At 35.7% G+C, this 21,324-nt stretch overlaps 1 protein-coding gene across 1 annotated transcript in view; it reads left to right on the forward strand.

Annotated features, from left to right (window-relative positions):
* Window positions 1–21,324, forward strand: part of DLGAP1 (DLG associated protein 1) — a 423,051-nt gene that overhangs the window by 158,382 nt on the left and 243,345 nt on the right. The window contains exon 3 of the mRNA XM_086740672.1: window positions 3,061–3,171. The gene's annotated coding sequence lies outside the window, so the exon portion shown is untranslated. The remainder of the gene's footprint in view (window positions 1–3,060; window positions 3,172–21,324) is intronic.

The following is a 21,324-nucleotide window of genomic DNA, read 5'->3' on the forward strand; positions in this document are numbered from 1 at the left end:
GTCCTTTTGTTCCATGTCCTGTTTCATGCATCAGAGGCCAAAAAAAGGAATATAAGAATGTGGCAAACATATGGTCTTAGCCTTTAGCCATCTTGACTTTAGGTCTTTCTGAGCTGGATGTTTCTGGACATTTGTAGTAGCTAAGTTCAGAGGGTTTAATTTTTCCCACACCTGTCCAGACTTCTCTTGAAGGCATGATCTGATGTCCTTGACCTCCTATGGCAGCGAGTTTCACAGCGCAACTGCACATTGCAGAAAGAGCCACCTCTCTTTATTCATTTGTTCTGTTTTCTTCCTTTTTATGGATGTGATTCTTAACGAGCTTCATTTGAAGCCTTCTAGTTCTTGCATTGGGCAGAACAAGGCAGTGAAAAAAATAGCTTTACTAACCCTATCCATGCCAATTATATTATCATAATCTTCTGTGATTCAGTTCTCTCTTTCAGAGACTGGAGAGTCTTACCCTGTTCATTTGTCCCTTGTGCAGAAGTCATTCTGTACCTTCCATCATCATCTTGCTCTTCTGTGAACTTTTTTTTGGTTGTATTTCTTACATTAAATAAAAAATGGGGAAGGTGAGCAGAGAAGGCTGGTATGTATGGATGTACACAAATAGGAAGAATCAAAAGGGATGAAGAATTAAACACATTTTAAAACTATTAAAGCAATATTGATTTAGTTTGGGCTGTTGACTTGGATAGTACCATGTGTAGTACAAAGCTTGAAGCGCACTGGTTTGTGACCATCTCTAAAAACTGTTTCATATATACCTGTAATTCATGTTTGCAGAAAATTCCTTCCAAATTTTGTCTCCTCCTTTACATTTTAGGCAGTGGCTTACAGTGTGCTTAACACCTGTGTGATGCAGGTGATATCTTTAACGTTGCCTGGCCTCAGTCTCTCTGTCATCAGTAGACATATCTGACAAATTAAAATTTCTCTCATCCAAGCGAATGCTATCAGCTAAGAGAAACCTGTTTGAACCTAGCTTCAGCAAAGTTTTCAAGCAAATCTTCAAACATGGGAGGTTCAATGGGTTCAGAAAAGTTTTTGCAACTGGCGACTTTCCATAAAGACCTGCCCGATTTGGTCCTTTAGAGATTTATCCTTGAAAGCTCCCTAAGGGGATTTTATATGGAAAAATCAATCCAGTTTCCTTGTTACAATTAAATAGACTCTGTCAGTTTTATACTCTCAAGGAAAATCTGAAATGGTTATGATGTAGTCAATATTATAGTCAAATTAAAGCCTCTCTCAAAAGTGATGAAAATCTATGCGTTTCTGAAATGATTTAAAAGTAATTTCTGGTTCTGTACCTCTTGATCTCACTGCCAATCTGATGGTTTTACCATCACATTTTCCTGCTTTAAACATATTTTTCTCCCTCTTCTGACACAAAAACCTGCACAACCAAGAAAGGAAAATTATTTAAAGATCAACTGTACAGAAATAACTGGAAAGTTAGTTTTACATTTAAGAAGAAACACATTCAAGATGGTTATATGCCTCAGAAGAGGCAGGCCCTCAAAGCCAGCTATATACAAAGTGCCATCATTGGAGGACTAGTGAAATCTGTTTCTATTCCGACATCAATTTCAAAGACTTTGAACCGTTGTCAGAATTTAGTTCATCTTAGCAACGGGTCTCATAGTAAATAAAAAGACAGTAACAAAAGGCAGGCTACAGCCTTCATCACTTTGACTGCTTTTGAGGTTAAGGAATTCCCAGAAATAAACCTGTGTTGTGTATAGAGGCTGTCCCTGTCCTCTTAGGGCTTATTTGGAAGAACTTCAGTCCAAAGCTTGAAGCTTTACTGAGATCCCGTGTGCATCTCATTTCCAAAGGAGTTCATTTAAGAACGTTTTCTAGCCTGTGGAAAGTGGGACATCAGACTCTCTGATTGGGTTGGTCTCCTCTGGCTTTAGAAATGTGAGTTTGTAATATTTGCAGCTTATTTTTGCTCTGAAAATTTTTACTTGCTTTTTCTGACAGCTAATGCCCGCTGGTTAATTGTGGTCTGTGTAATGGTGTTTCTTTGAATGAGCATCAAGAGAGTAAAATAACTTGAGAGTTTTCAACACATTGAACAAGTTGTTATGCTGATCATCTTCAGAATAGTCTGAGGATAGTATCAAAGCGCAGTTAGCCATACATTTTTCTCTCTTTTAATATGCTTTTCCTTAAAAGTTTGATTGGAGTTGTTAACTGCATTTACAAGAAAAAATGTTTGGGCTTATTCTGGCTTGTGCTTACGAATTGTTCACATGAAAAAAAAAAAACCAGAATAAAATAGGCTAGACCTTTAAGTGATGAGAAACAAAACTTGAAATAGTGAGATGACTCATAGAGCTCAAATATAAAGCACAGAGCAAAGCCATTTATTTCTGTTATTCTCAGTAAGTAGTACTGGAGAACTAAGAAGGGGAAAAACATATATATCACTTTCCTTAACAAGAAAGAAAATTACTTGCAAATAAGTATTTTCAGTTTATATAATTTAAAAAAATTAATATATTTAAATATGCAGTGATTTGCCATTGCAATTTCGTTTACCATCCACTGGATGCTGGTGGGGAAGCATGGTGTATACAGCTGGGTGGTTGGTCCAGTTTTCCTCACCATTCTCTGCTTTTCCAGACAGAGGCAGCAGGACTCCATGGTCCTTAAGTAGTGTGAGAAAAGGCTGTAGAAGGATGAGACTGGGGGAGAGGTGAGCTTGCAGACAGTCAGTAGATTTACTGAGGCAATTGGATGTAACTAGTCTTTGTACCTTTCTGTAAAAGAACCGACAAACTCTTCATGTATTGTGCAGGGAGAGTAAAACATGTGAGATGGCACCACAAATGCAACGTTATACAAACTGAATATTCTTTTATTGTGCTTTTTACTTGCAAGGAGGAGAGTGTAGTACCACGTGAAAATTTTGCCACGGACCGTTGTTATAAAGCCTCTCAATATGGCTGTGATTTTTAATGAATACATAGCTGCTTGCCATATTAATAATTTTATCTTGTTTCAGGCTAGTAGTTTTAACTGCTACACTTTGATTGTGTGTTTCAGAACAGACAAACGTCAAATATTGAAACTGACATCTGAATTAAAGACTGCGCAAAAAATCTCTTCCCTGTTTAACTATTGAAACAAACTACAATGGAAAACTGACTAAAGGAGGTGAGTTCTTTCTTCTTACTCTCTGATTATTCTCCTTGATCTGTCTCTGCATCACTTTTATTCATTTTTCTCCAGATTTGCTTGTAAAAGGCGGGAAGCCAGATGATTGCAAATTCTGAGCTGCTTTAGTGGACGTGAAGGCAGCCTGATAGCTTGCCATTTTGGCTTAGAAAATTATATAGATGATAACCCATCTTTGTACTTATCTAGGTCTGCAGGCTGCAGATAATGTTAATATCAGGTGTCTTTGAACGTTGTGGTGAACTATTTTCATGAGTCTGACGTGAACATAAAAATGCAGCATATAAACTTAAATGTTGAGTAGAGCCCCACAGGGCTAGTTGTGCCATAGTTGCCGAACTCATGCACAGAGTAAGAGAGGAAAGGATTGATTTGGCCTGGAGGAGTATAACAAAAGACAGAGATCAGAGCCAAAAAGAAAGTACAGAAGACAGCATGAGGGAGCGGTTGCAGCCTCTTGAAAGCAACGTTGAAATGGCCTGTAGAACTCTGGTAGGGAAATATCTTCTGTTTCCACAGCTTGTTGGTTTTGGGGTTTTTTTGGTTTTGGTTTTGTTTTTTTTTTTTACACTAATTGCTGCAAGAAACCAGGACCTTTCTGACCTGGTAGACGTACTGAAGATAAGCTGACCTCTAGCAACTCTAGCCTCTTGAACACAAACTGCATAGCAGTGAAATATCTACATATAGAGTCCTATGGGCATTTCACTGAGCATCATATCGAGACAAATTAAAATCAACAGTTCCATAACTTGTTCCTTTTTTACCACATGACAGAGTTAAACATATATGCACTAGGAACAGGGAGAGTTTTACTTACATTTCTTTTTAAAAAGCTGGTCGTGCTGCTTATGATTTGATATGATTTTTAAAGTAACTCTGAGAACTATGCTGTATTCAACTGCTTACAGTTCAGTAACAAGCAATTTAATTACAATGTTATATTAATATATTAATTATATAATGGGTAATGGCTAAATCAGAGTTAGTTAAGTATGATACTGTACTTCAACTTGTAAATTTCCTCGGGTGGAGCATAAGTTTAAGATATTAAATAAAATGTTTTACATCTCTAGAATACTCTTTGTATCACTCCAGAGTGATCTTTACTCATTGTTTTCCCTTTATGTAAAAAAATTTAATGGATACCTTACTTAAAAATTTAATTTCTTACAATTAGAGTGTTATCTAATTATCCAGCAGTAACAATTGCTTTGTATTTTAGTAAACTTACTGTAAGAGGAGAAAATAGCGATGCTGCTGCACAATTTCCATAGCCACAAAACTGTATCCATGATGATTTATTATACATAATATATATAGTGTGTATGATTCCGTATGTTACATATGTAGCGTACATATGTGTACTTATACATTACACATGTATATTTCTAACATACGTAGACATTAGAAAAAGTGGTGCTTTTTCTTTGCAGAATAGTACTTAGAACTAGCATGTATTTTCTGACAGTGTAAACTAATTAGGTCAGTTCAGCTATCTTTGCATCAGTTTGGCCTTCTGTAAAAGTCTAAAGCTTAATTGAAATGGTGATGTAATATTTGCAATGATGTCATTTTCCCACGTGAAAGTTGAATTCTTAGCTTAGGAATTTGTTTTTTGCAGTAATACATTAACTTATCACTTATACATTTTCATGCAAAAAAAAATGTATCCCCTCAGATCTCTGTGGTTTGAGTAAAATGACTACCTCCAACATTCCTAGTGTTCAGTTTCTTACAGCTCTGCTCAGCTTTGTCTGTAATATGCACCTGGATTTGGACATGTGTATTTTCAAAAAGTCAAGGAAGATAAGAATGATGCAGTAAGAACATTATTAAGGCTGCGCAGTCACCTCTGCAAAAATTAGGAAATGCCAAAATACATGTTGTGAGTTCACACATGTCATGACAGATGCTTTCCAACAAGAATCTCATGTACCGTTTTTTTGCCTATAGAAGTTCACCTGAGTTTTGGTGGTTTCCTTTTTTAATGATTGAGAAGTAAACTTGTGATTTAGTTATACTATAAATTTGATCCTTCTTACCATGTTTTATAGAGTCCACCTATTCAGTTGATGCACCTAGTTTTGGATAGGGTATTTAAGGTTTTGGATAGGTTGTATTTGTAGATATATGCAGATGCACACACTCCTAATATAGCAACCCTCTCCTTACTGATGAGAAGCAGTGCCACCACTGCTTGGAGGGCAGGATAGAAAAAGTCAGCTACGGAGAACCTATATGAGATGTGTTAAGGACACAGAAGAAATTGACTTTAATGAGACCAAACAAAAGGAATATAATTAATCCTCTGCAGGGAGAATGTATGAAAGAAATTTAGATCTTAAGGTCTTCCTGTCTTGTTTGGAGATGGCATAGTGGATGCTTTGCGTGATCTAATTATGCAGCAGTCTCAGGCTCTTCAAAATATTGTTCCTTAGGGAAAATGGACACAAGACATAAAGAACAAATTACTAGTTAAAAGATATGATGATCTTTGATGCAGTACAAGAGGAAGTGTAAGGTATTTTACTAATAATACTGATGTGAAGGTAACAGCTGTAATGAGAAAAATTAGAAGTATTGCCTCAAGTAAAGTACACTGAGAAGGCACAAAAGCTTAGATCAGGCAAAGGTAATGTAATCAAATACAAAGAAAAACATCTTTTGGGTGCTAATTGAAAACTGATCATGACTTGCCTGGGGTTTTTTAAAGAAAAATTTTGACAAGACTTCTTATTTTAGCTTGGATGGCAGCTCCCTGATTGGATGTACAAAGCCTATGAATCAGATAAAAGAAACTTAAATGGCAATGAGATAGACACATGAATTCTCTTGTCTATTAGACAAAACAGGAAATTGCAAATGAAAATACATTTTATATATTCTACTTCTCTACTTATGGGAAAACCAAATATCAAAATAAAAGACAGGGGTAACTCTTTTAATCAACAGTATGTAGGCAACAAGAAAGACCTGATGAGATCTAAAGAGCCAAATGCATTTTTACATCCAGTAGCAAGTTGGAAGTCCAGGGGATATCCATAATGTTTTGGGATGAGCTGGATGCTGAAATTTTTCCTGGATACTCCTTTGATTTGAGAGCTATAGTTACAACAATAATGTCATAACTCTGAAAAATTATGATCTGTAGAGACATAAGGGAAAATGGAGTTATACTATATAGGTGGAAAGAATATAAAAAACTGCAGATAGAGAAGTGCTGAGATATAGAGTAAAATATTGTATCAAAAGTTTCATTTCCTGACAAATAAGGAAGCAATCCTTAATAACTAGAAACTATAGAAGCTTATCTTTATGTAATAAAAAATTGTGATGCATTTGCTTACGTGCGGTAAATATGTAGCTGGGGGAAAAAAAAGAGCAAAATAAAAGGAAGGTTGATATTTGATATAGCTAAGGACATCACTTTTTCTGTATCAGTCTGAATAAAATTTCACTTCATCGTGTCTAGCAGAAAGAGATAACAGTTCCTCACAGCTATAATCATTTTTGTATCAAAATGTATTTCAGAAATGCACCTTTGATCTTCTGCCTTTTGACAGTTGGTGTCATCCAGATATTGAAATTGTCCTAGAGTGCCAGAAGACTCTGTTTTCTACAGCTAACCTGAACTTCTCTAAAAATAGAGAAATTTTGTAACCTTCAGATCAATTATTTTATTTCAGTCTTTGAAGCATGACTAGATTACACCTGCAGGATCTAATCAGAGAGTAGTAAAGAAATGTGCTTATTTATGCTTTTATATAAACTACATCGAGGTACCAAAACAGAATCTTATATTTCATCTTTAAATCATTATTGCTTATTTTAAATAATAACTTATTTTTTATTTCATTTTATTTAAATAGGAAAGTAAACAGATTGGTAAACTCAGAGGAACAGGCTCAGGAAAAGAGAGAGAAAGTAACTTCAAGGCAGCATTGCATGCTTCCCAGCCCACCTCCCCTTGCCTTGATAAGTATGAGGTTGTAGAAGATCGGTAAGAAAGTGAGGCTAAATATTTAAGCATCTAATCTTTTGCTATTTATTACACCTTTTCTCCCTATTTTACATTAATTCTATGGAATGATAAATGGTCCTTTAATTTTAAAATGCCTTTCCTTGTGACTTTCTTTTCTTACAGTGAAAGTCAGAGCCAAAATAGAACTGCTTGAGAGTGCATGAATGTTGAGTGGCAGCCCTGAGGCCATGGGACATAGGATTAGAGACAGGTAACACTCTTGTAAGGTCTCTCAAGCCTCAGAAGACATCATCTGTAGCTGAGGAAATACCAGAATTATTCAACCATTTTATGCTTTTCTATACTCTTCTTTAGGCATCTTCTTCCACTGTTGTTTATGACAGTGGCTCAGTGGGCCTTTGCATTCACCCAGCATTGCTATTTTTGTAAGTGCACACTATTGAAAGTGAATGCCTGTAAGAGGCTTGCATGGTGGGTCAAAAGTAATAACACCATTAACTCTGAGAAAAGGGAATATTTCTTGTATTCCAGTCATTCTCTTCCAGTAAAAATTTTCAAATTGAGCACAGTGGGAAATCCTATCTACTCCTGTGGTATAAAAATCATATCCCTGAAATAATTCACCAGTCTCAGAAACAAACTGATCTATAGAACTGGCACTGCTTTTAGGCTGCTAACACAGGGAGAAATGTCTTTCTTAGGTTTGCATTGCACATTATAAGCAGACATAGGCACAATGACCAACATGTTACCACCTCCTGATGGCTTCATGGAATCAGGGGCATCATTTATATCCTCAGACTGGAGAGAGTATAGGAAGCACATCTGTCCTTTTATGGTCTGTCTTTGTATTTTTATATTATTAGAACAACTAAAGCAATAACATCATAAAAAATCTGATTCAAGTAATCTTTTTAGTTCAGTGTTGCAGGGGTACAACCTGCACTGTGCAAAATAAAAAGATAAATTTGACTTTACTGAATAGTGAAAGTCTGGCCATGGTACATTAGTAACCTCTTCTAACTCATTGGGTAGTACAAAATTATGTTCTTCTGAAAGCTTTATTTTACATAAAACTCTGTCTGCCATATAGTTATTATTTTAAACTTGTTTCTTCATTGTTTCTACCATCTGTTGTATAGTTTCTACTTATGTTTTGTTTTGTTGCCCTTTCCTTCCAGCTCTTTTAGCTTCTTTCTACATGCTGCAGGCACATTTTTAAAAGAACTGGCTAATGATTTGGGAAAGGGACAGGATAACAGTGGGTCACAGTAGGGATATGGCAAAGAATTCTGGTATTCAGGACTTGAACGATCAAGACAGATCAGAGTCATGGTTGGATGCAGTGACTGTATTCTGAAGACCAAGGAAAAAAAAAACAAGGAAAACGGTTTAATGAAGTGTCATGCATCAAGAGCAAAAGGTATAATCATGTATATTATTGAACCTTTCTGAATTGTGTTTGCTCTTAAAGCAGGAATTTATCTGAGCACATTTATGAAGTTTAAGTAGGCTAGAAATTTCCTGCAAATACTCATCTTACTGTTTTTATTTTAATAGTGGGAGGAAATATTTCAGTGTTAAAAAATCAGCACAATGAAATAATTTGCACCTAGTTTTTATGAGCTGAAATTTTTTCAACAACTAAAATTCAGATCTTGCAAATCCTGGAAATCAGGACAATATCAAGGAGTGGAAGAAAATATAGAATAATCAAAAGTAAAGTCTGGAAATAGTTCAAAAATTCATGAAGTCACAGATACCGAGGAGGATGAGTTGCTTAAATGTTTTGGGTGAGCTTGTATGTATAAGTATCATTCTCTATGTCCTGTATCAATGTAAGTGTAGACAAATATCATGGTTAAGAATTAGGCAGTGCAAGAATAAAGGAGTACAAAATGGGGATGTGATCCCATAAGTCAAAATTTTGAAAAGGTCTTTGAGGGCGTGGTATGTTACCAGCTGTAACGGGATTCTGCAGGTGGCAGGTTGATGTGCTGCTGGGTCTTAGGGAATATGAGAGGGTCACCTTTCTGTTCCAAATATGTCCACTCCAGGACATACTTTGTTAAGGTACTCATGTTTGAAAAAGTTGCTGAAAACTAGAAGGACTATGGGAGAAGCCACAAGATTGGTTCAAATGAGTCTAAAAATAATAGCTGGTTTCATTCAGTGTAAGGAGGGGAGTTGGAAAATTATTTTCTCGCTGTGGAAGGCAACAAAATACTGAGCTTCTGAGACTCATAAGTGATGACAAAAAAGGTCCAGTACATGGAAGTTAAACCTATAAATGAAAACAAAATGCATATTTTCAAGCAGAAGTAAATACACATTGGAACAATTTACCAAGCTGTGTTGTGGATTCTTGTAACTTAAAAGATTTCGTTTGGAATTAAGGCTAGGATAGCTGAAGCAATTTAGGGAATTAGATGCTCAAACATCCTTGAAATGTACTCATTAAATTCACCAAGATCTCTTGGGTTCCTCTGGAAATGCAGCAAAGCTGAAAGCAGCGTGCTGCTTTTGATTCATAAATGGGGCTTGATCGAAAGGCGCTGTGGAGTAGCATGAGACGGTCTCTGATGTGTTACACGGCAGGTTAGACTGTATTGTCCCAGTGGCCTCTTTTGTTTGAGTCAGTGTGTTTGTTTATTTGTGTGTGAGAATAGCTAAAAAATGTTCTGACCTGATAGGAGCTACTTGAGATTGCTGTTGAAGTATTTACACCCCATCTGTTTAATAAGATGACCGTGATTCACTCGTGTTACAGTAGTAGGGTGCTATTTCACCTCCGTTCTTCTGCTGCTGTTAGGGAAAAGACTGAAAGACCAATCCTGCGTACAGGGATGGCACGGAGCATCTGAGAAACAGCTTTGTTTCCCTTAGGCTTTCAGCAGCTGATTTGATTGCCAAAGCAGAAATGGTCAATCATATCTCAGGATGACCTCTGTGATCTGAGTGTGTTAACCAGAGGAGGTACTGAAATATGACTAGATAGGTATATTAACTAAGCATTTCTTGGTTTTCTGTAATATTGTCTTTATAAGTAGTTCCCTTCAGACTATTGTCTCTCATCAGGAAAACGTTGATCTTAAATGAGTGAGTCTGGTTGGCTTGATTTACCTCCATGAGAGTCACAGTGAATTAGAGGCTACACAGACATACTGCACATCCAGTCACGCACCAGTACAAGCAGTAATTTCACTGTCACTGGACACTGCAGCCCTTACTGTAGAAATTATCTTTTTTTCTTTGTTTTTTAGACTTCACTGCCTACGGTCTGCATGACTAAAAGCTACTTGTCCTGTAAACCAGATCTGTAATTAGCACAAGTACTATTTACAAGCCAATGTCCTAATATTACTTTTCAGAGATTTACATCTGAAGTAGGTCATGGAGAACAAAGTAAAGCTCACTTGTGGGTGAGGAGGATCACCATACCCCTTGAATTGGAGCTAGATTCTGTCCTGTGTTTTGTTTACTCACAAAGCTGAGTTTTGTGAGGCTCTAGAAATCCAAATTCTGCCTGAAAAACACTAGGTATAGAGCAGTAACCTAGAACATTGAGGTTTTAGTGTTTTTTTCTTGACCTTTTTTTTTTTTTTTTGCAAGAAGGCACAAATTAACAATATGGAAGCAATTAATGTAGAAAATGAATAGTCCCCTTGTGGTTATTAACACTTAATGAAATTATAACTTGTGTGTCGCACTCAACAGTTTTTTAAAGTTACTTTTTGTTGCATAGGAAAACAGACTTATGTCAGCTCAGTGTTAAAAACTCAGAGTATAAATGGTTATAGTTTGTACAGAAGTTAATTGAATTGAATGTAAAGTACAAAGAGAAATCAGTGCTTACGTAGTGGTTGATATATCATAGATATTTTGGAAATCTGTTCATCCAAGACATCACTGTGACAGGTTTACAACAGCAAGTTGTTGGGGTTGTATCAGTATATAAAAGATATTTGTCATCTTTATAAACTACAAATCATTATCAGAATAAAAATTATACTGATGACATTGCTGCATTTCTTATCATTATCATGTCAATCTTCCATGTGGTCTATCAAGTCCAACAAGGAGATGAAGCAATATGTATTTCAGACAAATTATTGATGAAAACTGCTATGTGTTTTCTTTGCATAGCTTATAAAAGTTCAAACAAAAAAAAAAAAAAGCAGCTATTGTGATGTCCAGTGCTGGAAAATTATTTAAGTGTAAGCCAATTTTAAAGTATAATATGTTTTCAAGTTCGAGACATCCCAGCCAGGTACTTGAGTTGAAGGTGCCCAGTGTCCAGGCAATTGTGTTTTATGTTGATGACTGAGAAAATAAAAGTACATATTATAGCAATTTGGGATTTTTTTTGTTTCTCTAAGTAAGCAAGCAATAATATCATGTAAGTGAGCCAAAAAGTAATATATATCCTTGTTTTCTTCAATAGCTTTATAATGCAGTTATTTAAATGATACTCTCTAATTTGCTTCTGCGCCTCAGAGAAGTTCATGCTTACCTGTAAGGCTGTTGTGATTTTTAGCTTCAGAGCACTGCATGAAGATATCCTCTGGTCTGGAGGGTGCACTGCTTCCTAATGCATAGACCTTGTTAAAATCAGGTTTTGAACACAGTAAAATTGAGGTGTGCTGCTTTATGATAAACTAAGTTCACTTCTTGATTTGCCCAAATAAGCCTGAGAGGTGCTTGCACAGAATATGTAATGTAATTACTGTATCACATTTCTTTACATTATGTGTGTTTATGCATATATATATATATCTAGTTTCCTAAAGCTTTTTGTAAAAATAACAAATAAATGTAATTTTTTCTTTCTTTCTATCCAATTTGAAAATGTAGCTCAGAAAGTATCTTCAAGGAGATGAGGCAACCTAGCTGCCCCAGGAGGTACAAATTGGACTGATTAGATCAAAACATATTTTCTTTAATATGTGATGTGGAATCTGTCCAACAGCAAAATAATACTAGGCAGGACTGAAGGCAGTCAACATGACATAAAGAAAGGAATAACACCACTGGGTTGAAATATGATTTAAACTAACTATAGAGCTTTTTAGATTCAAGATCAGGAGCAATTCGATATAAGAGAGAGACATCTAAGCAACTTTGTAGGAGATGCACCTCTTCTAATTGACCAGAAAGAAGAGAGCTGTGATACTAAAACCAGCACCCCCGTGCAGATGCTATTGAACCATTGTAGGATTATTCTTTTTTTTTTCAGTGGAAATTTGTAACAGGGATGAACTTTGTCCTGCAGCAAGATTTCTGATCTGGCTTTGACTGTTTGATACTTGGTGACACCAGTCAGATTTCTTAAAGTATCATAACAAGAGTTAGTGTCTTAGAGCAACAAAAATCAAAGAAGCGCATGCAGTTGGGAAAGCATGACAGAACCAGATATAACACAGCATAGTTTTAGAAATTACCTTATTTGACAGAGCATGTGGGTTAGGTTTAGACAAATTAATACCTTGAAACTGTTTGAGTAATGAATTGATCTCTTGTTGAGATATCAATAGCCTGAGTAGCTGAGAAAACAGAAAATAATTGCTGTATCCTGATATCTTTCTACTACAAGAATTTATTCATCCTGCATTGCCTGACTATTGTAGTCTTCAACACCATGGTGGGATTTTTATTTTCAATTACTAATCTTTACTGCACATGATGTTATGGTAAGATTGTGTGCTTGTAGTATGTCTTCTTTGAGTAATTTGTTAGCTGTCAGGGAACAAGAAAAAATCAATAATACCAATACTTTTAGCTCTTAAATTCTAAATCAAATATTTCTTGTATTAAGTAGCTCTCATGATATGTACAGCTCTGTACGGCTATTTTATTGTGATTGTATTTATTTGCTCAGTGGTTTCCTTGTGTTTCAACAAATTAATCATAATGAACTGAAAAAAAACCCTCTTTCTTTCTTTTTCTAAAATGTTAGGTTGATTACTTTCTGGAAACGCATACCTGGGATAAATCAAATTTTCTGGTTTCAGTTTAGATTAGGTACTTGATTTGTAATTAAAATCCAAATGGTAAAACAAATCAAGAATGACAAATGCAGTTTATTGAATCAGTAGATCACATCTTTCCTATATTACAGCTGTTCTGTCTCCAATGCAGTTGCATTTGGTTTACTAATTATATCTAAAATATCATTATGTTGTGGTTCTTCATAACAATTTTGATACTTCATCAGAAATCCTTCTTGGTTAGAATGATTGAAAAGAATTAATGGAATAATTTGTAGCGTTATAGTTACTGATAGTTTGTGCTGCTACACAGTCTATCCAACTGTGTTCATTTCATGTGCATTTGAGAAATGAAAACTTATTTATTTTCTATGAGGGAATCTTGAATAAATGTAATGCTTTGCTTTTTACAGAGATGTGGTAATAGTGGGTTTTTTTTTTTAACTTTACAAAATGAAATGCCTTCCAAAGAGGAGTTGAACCTCTATGTGAAAGGAGGAGAAAATTCTAACTTTGAAATAGTACTAGTTTTGCTTATCCTTCTAAATGCATAATATTATCTTATGGTCTTGTTCATAGCTACAGCGGTACTAAAAACAAGGGAAGAGGTATGAGGCATGAATGCTATGTGTCTTCTTTCAGGAAAACAGAATGCAAATTTGTGGCATATTTTTCAAACTTGAATTATTTATATATGAAACATTACTCTGGCAAATCCTGATTAAATTTATATGAATTCTCTTAATCTCGTCAACAGTTTGCCCTGCGGTTTTTAGTAATCCTCCTGACCCCCCAAATATCTGTGAAAGCTGGGACTTTCATATCCCAGTTTGAATAAATATTATTTAGATCCCAAAATCTCACTAGCTATATTGAGATATATATATATTTTTTCATCATAAAAAAAAATTCTACCTCTTTATACCTAGGAAAAGAAGACATTATTTCTGTGCAGAACCTATTTGGATTTGCACTGGTTACTCTCCAGGAAACAGGGAAAACTTAGTGGGCTACTAACAGCCTTTGATTATTCCCAGGGATGCCATGAAAATCCAGGTGTTTGAGAAGACCCAGCTAATACAGTGTTTCTGCTATTGCTAATTTCTGTTGGCACTCTTGTCTCCCATGCTGTTACTGTGGGCTCATGACTGAGGAATTATTTCATTCAATAAGGCTGAAGAGAGCTTGTTCTACAGCGAGTGGGCTTCTCTGGGAAATAAATCTATTGCTGAGCACCATTAGTTCTCACTTGCCATCATCACTTAACCCACAAATAGCTTGTGTCAACGCTAATGTTGTAATTTTTGTTTTCAGCTTTGATAGCTGAACTTCTGCTTGGGGGTATAATGTAAAGGCTGGCAGAGGTGTGTACTCACTGGGAAGGCTGTTAGCTCAGAAACTGTTATCTTTTGGTCAGCCAAGAATCATCTATTTATCTAAGCATGAATGAGTGTTAAATTGGGCTAGAAAAATCGGCAATGTAATTGATGAATGTTATTGCTTAGCATGGTGTTATTTATTTCATAAGTTAAATTATCTACAGCTACCCAGAGACTATATTTGATGTGAATATAATAATCATACCCATAAATAAACATTTTTCTTCAATGCATATAGTCTTCAGCTTTTCCTAGAAATGAACTGGGTTTTTGTTAAAACATTATTGTACTACCTATTGCACCAATTCTGAAATGACCATTTAATATCAGTCAAAAGTTTATTTTGCTGTGTCATGGATATTTTTAAATGAGTTCTGTACTTTATTTTTTGTTCCCAGTTCTCATTCTCCAGTGCTTCCCACAAGTGGCATTAATCAGGGTGCTATGGATGGGTACCTCTCATCTGAGGTGACCAGTCCGAAGTTACTGGTTTAGTCTAAAATACCTGTCTAGAGTCTGTCTTTAGGTGCTGGAAATAGCACCAGCAAAGAATGTTTTTGACTGAATCCCTAAATGACGAAGTTAGATACCTTCTCCTCCTCGGATGTACCTCTACCTCTACAGCTCTAGAGGAACTGCTGGCAAAGAGCTGAGACTAGGTGACTGATTTTTAAAAAGATTAATCCCACTGGAAGTCTTTTAAATCACTGTTATTTAGTAATAGACTTTTTTTTTTGCAGAGCAACTGAAAGAACATTTGGTTAAGCCCAGAACTTATTTCTGGTTGTGTGCGGCTTTCCAGTATGAGTTACAATATATAATTTTGTCATCCATGTATTCTTGAATGAATGAAGAAATACAACAGCAAAAGAAACCAGTTGAAAGTGGTCCTGCTTAATAAGAGAAAATAAGAGAAATCTATCTTTCATTCCCTTTGGTTCTTCTCAAAACACAACCTAAAAAAAAAAAAACAGATCTGCAGCATCTATGTTTTACATCCTGGATGTAAAACATCCATTCTATTCTTTAGAATAGAATTTTTAGTAGGAATGTATTCAATTTTTTTTTTCAACAGTCAGTCATATTTCACAAAACTTTTTTTAGTCCATGCGAAGTACTAGAAAGCTTGTGCTGTAGTATCTCATGTACATTTGTGAACTGTGGTTTGTGACATTAAATGCCAGCATCTATAAAGTATTCTTCAAATGTCTTCTTTTTCCTCCATGTGATGTAAGCAGCATGTTTTTTCTCCAATGAGGTATCTCCCCAGTGTATTTTTTCTGCTTTTGAGAACAGGAAAGTGTTTGATAGGCATTTTATTTATGTACTTTCTCCTTGGCCTGGAAGTCTCTAAAAATATTTACCTGTTCTGTATTCTCTCTCCTTTCCATCTTCCTGCCTTTTCAGGAGTTAAGGGGTATGTACTAAGTGCTACCAGTCACTCCAGCCCTTTCTGTTCACAGGAGAGCCTCCTTGAATTGCTTCTGTCTAGCGGCAAACACTTTTTTCTACTTGCTTTTCACTTCATCCCAGTAGGCATGCTTCTTCCCCTAGAAAAGGATTATCTGGGTTATAAAATTTATCCTGTAGCCAGACCTAACAGCAAGAAAGTTGCCTGGCCTGGATTGTAGGGACAGGAGAAATGGGTTTGCAGAAGACCAGAGTACTGACCATTGCTTCAGCCTGTTATGTAACAGAATTCAGGGTGGCCTTTTTATGCAATAAAACAGATTTTAAATGGAAACCTATGTTTCATGTTCAGCAAGAGAAAATTTAGTTATAATAGTAGAATAGCCAAACTTCGCAAGTGGGGTGGGAGGAAGACTCCCAGATATTTTTAAAATATCCATCTTCATAAAATATGACTTGCTGTATAGAAGTACAAGTCCAGCATTTTTCAGAAGTGCAATGAACTGGTTTATAACCCAGAATATTAATAGGCCTAAGAATCAACAAGCCAGGGTATGCTTTTCTGGTTTTCTGTATTCATCCCTCTTTTAATTATTAAAATAAAATAATTCATAATTTCACCTTTTACATTACTGATATGTAATCTCAGACTGAAAAACTGTTATATACATTTTTCATAATATTTGTGTAACTAACTGAGTTTGCAGACCACTTCAATTACCAGTAGGAAGTATTACTACCAAATATATGATGTATGATTTGTTCTGAAAGTTGCATAACTTGAGAAATGTGGTATCCAAATTATAGCTGAAGTGGGATGTAAGTGCTTCATAGGCCTTGGGATGGATCTGCAGGTGCTAGAGGGGAGGCTGTGGTGGGGTGTGAAGTTTGCTCTGCTTGCACTTAGCAGATTCCTTTTTTTCTGGTCTTTCATAGTAGAAAAACCAAGGCATATGAATGTTCATGCAAGGTGTTATACCATTGTCACAGAGAAATTTACCTCTGTCTTTGAAAATCTGTTCTATAGAGTTAGGATTTCATTATCAGTATTTTTATACTGGGATTTTTCTTGCTGGTGCTTTTTCTGTTTCCATTATAGAGCAAAACCTGTGTGATAACATACTAAAGCTGTTGTGTCATTACTCAATACAGAACAGTTTATAATTTGGGCATAAAGCCAGGACACGTCAGCAGTTGGCATCCACACTTAATAAGTACTATAATTCTTGACCTGCCACCCCAAAATAATGATTTTTGCATAGGTAAAGGCATCCTACTTTCTAATTTTTAACTTGATATTTATTTTGTTTCTATCTATTTTCTAAGAACAACTCAAGCACAGGTTATTTTTGTAAACTCAGAACTGATGGAAAGGCAATGAAAAAGGATTTACAGATGTTATATAATATATATCTGTAATGTATACAGGTATATTATGTATAGTGTCCTATTTAGGTTGCAGTCCCTAATCGTTTCTAATCTATTCTGTCCCTATTTTCCATATTATCACAGTTTGGATACCAAATGTCACACTTCTGCAACGTGCAACCAGGCAACATGCCTGCTACTACATTTAGCCCTTTCACAAGTCCTAAATTAAATGCATACTTATAGAATGTGTTTATAAAAAAAAAAATCAAGTGAAAATAGTTACTGGGTAACTACAGTGAATAAACTGAATGAGGAGTAAGAGTCACGCAGAGCCTTTTCATATTGACTTTCAGACCAGGAATCAAATATATGACCTTTATTGTTTGGGTACTCCATTTCCAGTGAAGATAAGAATCTGCTTTTAACTGTTTCGTGCAATTAATGATACTCTTCGGTGGTCTTTAAGGAATTAATCGGACAGCTTGATAACATTTACTTGCAGGGTTAAAGCCTTCTAACAACTGTAAATGTAAATTCTAAGTAACTTGCTATTTTTATTTTGTCAGTGTTCTTCAGAAGTCACAAATACTTTAAAGGTTATTTTATAATAATTATTTTAAATTTGGGGAGATGTTTTGTAGATTTTGTATCAAGAATACATTCTTAATTGAATGTATACAGTCTTGATACATGGCATGTTTCTGAGAAAATCCTTCAGTCGAAGTATCAGCTGTAATTCCTCGAGTTCTACCACTGTTCACTGACTCTTATTTTGCTTCTTAAATTAGTTTCTCTTCAGTGGTTCTACCTAAATGGACTATTAAAATTCAGAATCACTGAATCATGCAGAGCAAGAATGTTTGTGCATGTGTCATGCAAGTTAATAAGGAAGAAAGTTTATATCAGCAAAGACTGTCTTGTTTTATACGGATGTAATCAAAGAGCTTTTTCAAAGCACAGCTACTTTGTTTCCACTTCACAGCAGAACTTATGTTGTGATTAATCAATTATGAAAGTATTAGATAATAACTTCTAAGATGGGTAATTATTAGTTAATAATGTTATTCTGCAACTTCAAATTACCGTACCTAGGAAAACATAATCCGGAACACACAGTCAGTGAAAATGGAGTTGGGGGAGTGATACCACACTGCCATAGACTGAGAACTGGGAAAGCTCCAGAGAGGTAAGAAAGCTAAAAAAAGAGAAAAGAAAACTTCTTGCACCATTAGCAATTTGTTTTACAAATTTGTCCTCACTAGGCACTCAACTTTCATTTTTGTGAGAAGTGCCTTTTTTAACAAGTTTGATAGACAGATCATACTAACATATGGACAGAGCAAATTGTGTGGAGTCAGTAAGTGTATAAGGATGAAATAAGTAAGGTTAGTTTAAATGTTCGTGTTAATACAACTTAGGTGGCAGTTATTCAGTAGGTTGCTTGTTACTTGGTAACTCGTCTTTGCAAACTGAAATCAGATTGGGAGAGCCCATTTCCTAAAGAAAATCAGAGGTTATAGGATCCTAATACCTGGAATCATGAGAAAACAACCCCAAATCCTTACATTAATGCAGAATGGCAGGATCACAGCAAATGTAATATTGTCTGAACATTGATTGACACAAGCCCTGGTCAGGAGCATTTATTAAAATAGTCAGCCTCCATGGGTTAGTACTTTCATCAACACTGAATGAAACAAATTTGTTCTTAAGTAGCAATCCCTCTTTCTTAGGCAACATAAAAACGTGGTGCTGCCATTCTGCTAAGGCATGAATGTCGTTCCATGTCAGTACATTCTTTTTTTCTGTACTTGAATGGCTTCAAATCAAAGAGTAAGTGAAGGCCATGATAAATTTGGTGCGTCTTTGATATTTCTAGAGAGGAAAATAAGTGTGTGTCAGAAAAACGGAACAGAGCCACTGAACATGTGAGAAATCCCGGGCATCTTAGAAATCTGAACATTTTTGCATTGTTTCTTAAAAAGGATCCTTGTGACAGTAGGATGCATGAATCCCACAGTGCAAATATTCCATTTGTTTCTGACTGAGAGCTAGAAAGGTAAGGAAGAAAATGAAAGAAATAGTTTATAGAATTTACCATAATTACGTGTATTTTATTTATGTGACTCTTATATAATAAAATGTGAGAGTCACATAAACTTAGTGTACTTGTAGATGTCATCTTCATTAACTTCCAGGCTTGATCTGGAAACCTAAGAATTTCAAGGAGTCTACCCTAGGAAAAAAAAATATATATTCTCACAGAAATAGATGAAAATAACTTTGGTTTAAATATTAAACATACAGTAAAATGATTGAAGAGTAATGCAAATAGAGTAATTTCTATTTGAAAAACACTGGTACAATGGTAGCAGTATGAATCCATAGTTGTTTTTATTTTAATAGTTCTATTTGTAATCAGGACCTTGAATTGGAACACTGAGGATTTTCAACTGGTTGCCCAGCTATTGGGAAGTCTTACATCCTAAATAAGAAAGACACTGAGGTGCTGGAGTGTGTCCAAAGAAGAACAACGAAGCTGGTGAAGGACCTAGAGAACAAATCTTATGAGGAGCGACTGAGGGAACTGGGGTCATTTAGTCTGGAGAAGAGGAGGCTGAGGGGAGACCTCATTGCTCTCTACAACTGCCTGAAAGAAGGTTGTAGCGAGGTGAGTGTCAGTCTTTTCTCCCAAGTAACAAGTAACAGAATGGGAGGAAATGGCCTCAAGTTGCGCCAGGGGAGGTTTAGATTGGTTATTAGGAAAAATTTCTTCATGGAAAGGGTTATCAAGCATTGGAACAGGCTGCCCAGGGAAGTGGTTGAGTCGCCACCCCTGGAGGTATTTAAAAGATGTGTAGATGTGGCACTTAGGGACATGGTTTAGTGGTGGACTTGGCAGTGTTAGGTTTATGGTTGGACTTCATGATCTTAAGGGTCTTTTCCAACCTAAATGATTCTATGATTCTATAATTTTGAAAACTGTGTTCCAAAAAAAACAACTCCTCCCATATGCAAGTGGGAATCTATGTTAACAGTGTAGGGGGAGGAACATCTCAGAGAAGAACTCATCTTCTATCTTTATCAACATAAAATTTTCTTTATCTTTGTAATGCAACAGGTGTTACATATTTCAGATCCTCTAAATGTGTATGGGGCCAGTTACTAATATAAAATTTTTAAAAAGCAAAGAAATCTCTTGATTTTCATCAGTCAGAATCATTTGCTTCTTTCAGCGGATGGCAATTTTGTCTCATTTTTCATTCTTACTCTTTAATTTTTTTCTGGTCAACTTATTTGCTGCTGCCTTAACTGAAGTCAAGCATGGTCTAACTTCTCTGTAGCTTTTATGCATGCTTCAATAAATGTTCATTTACAGTGATTTAAGGGGTTTCTTATATTATCTTACACTGTGTTTTATACTGTAGTTTACAAGAGGAGTTGCTGTTAGGTGATGTATCTGTATAATGTTTGGAGTGCTGTGCCATCCAAGCATCTTATCCTTCTTCATATCCCTCATCAAAAGTTACCTCTATCATAAAATGGACAGAACTTCTATCACATCAAACTTGGTTGCTGGGTTATCACTGATAGTCAGAAAAGCACTGTATAGGCACTAAAGCTGTATTAAGAGACCATCTGATTTTTTTCCCTTCTTACATTGTCTTGTGCTCTTATTAAATCTGTAGCTTTTAAGGGCAGCCGTATACTCTCTTCTTGCTACCTTACCATACTTGGATCCAGAAGTGACTGAATTTACTTGTTAGTAATGCAAATATTTTTCGAGGTTGTGTTTTTGTCTTTTCTGGAGCATCTTGTTCAGTTGCTCCAGGTTAAGAATTTTGGCAGTACGGGGAAGGACTGAGGTGGTACTTTAAGAACCCTACATGCTTACTATTGCATATTTTTATAAAATGATTTCTTAACTTTCTGTCCCTTTTAGTGCTATTGTACTGTCACCATTTCCTTCAGTTTAAACATTCACTAACACACTCTCACT

Source organism: Chlamydotis macqueenii, chromosome 2 (assembly GCF_036417535.1).
Source record: "Chlamydotis macqueenii isolate bChlMac1 chromosome 2, bChlMac1.mat, whole genome shotgun sequence".
Classification (NCBI taxonomy): Eukaryota; Metazoa; Chordata; class Aves; order Otidiformes; family Otididae; genus Chlamydotis; species Chlamydotis macqueenii.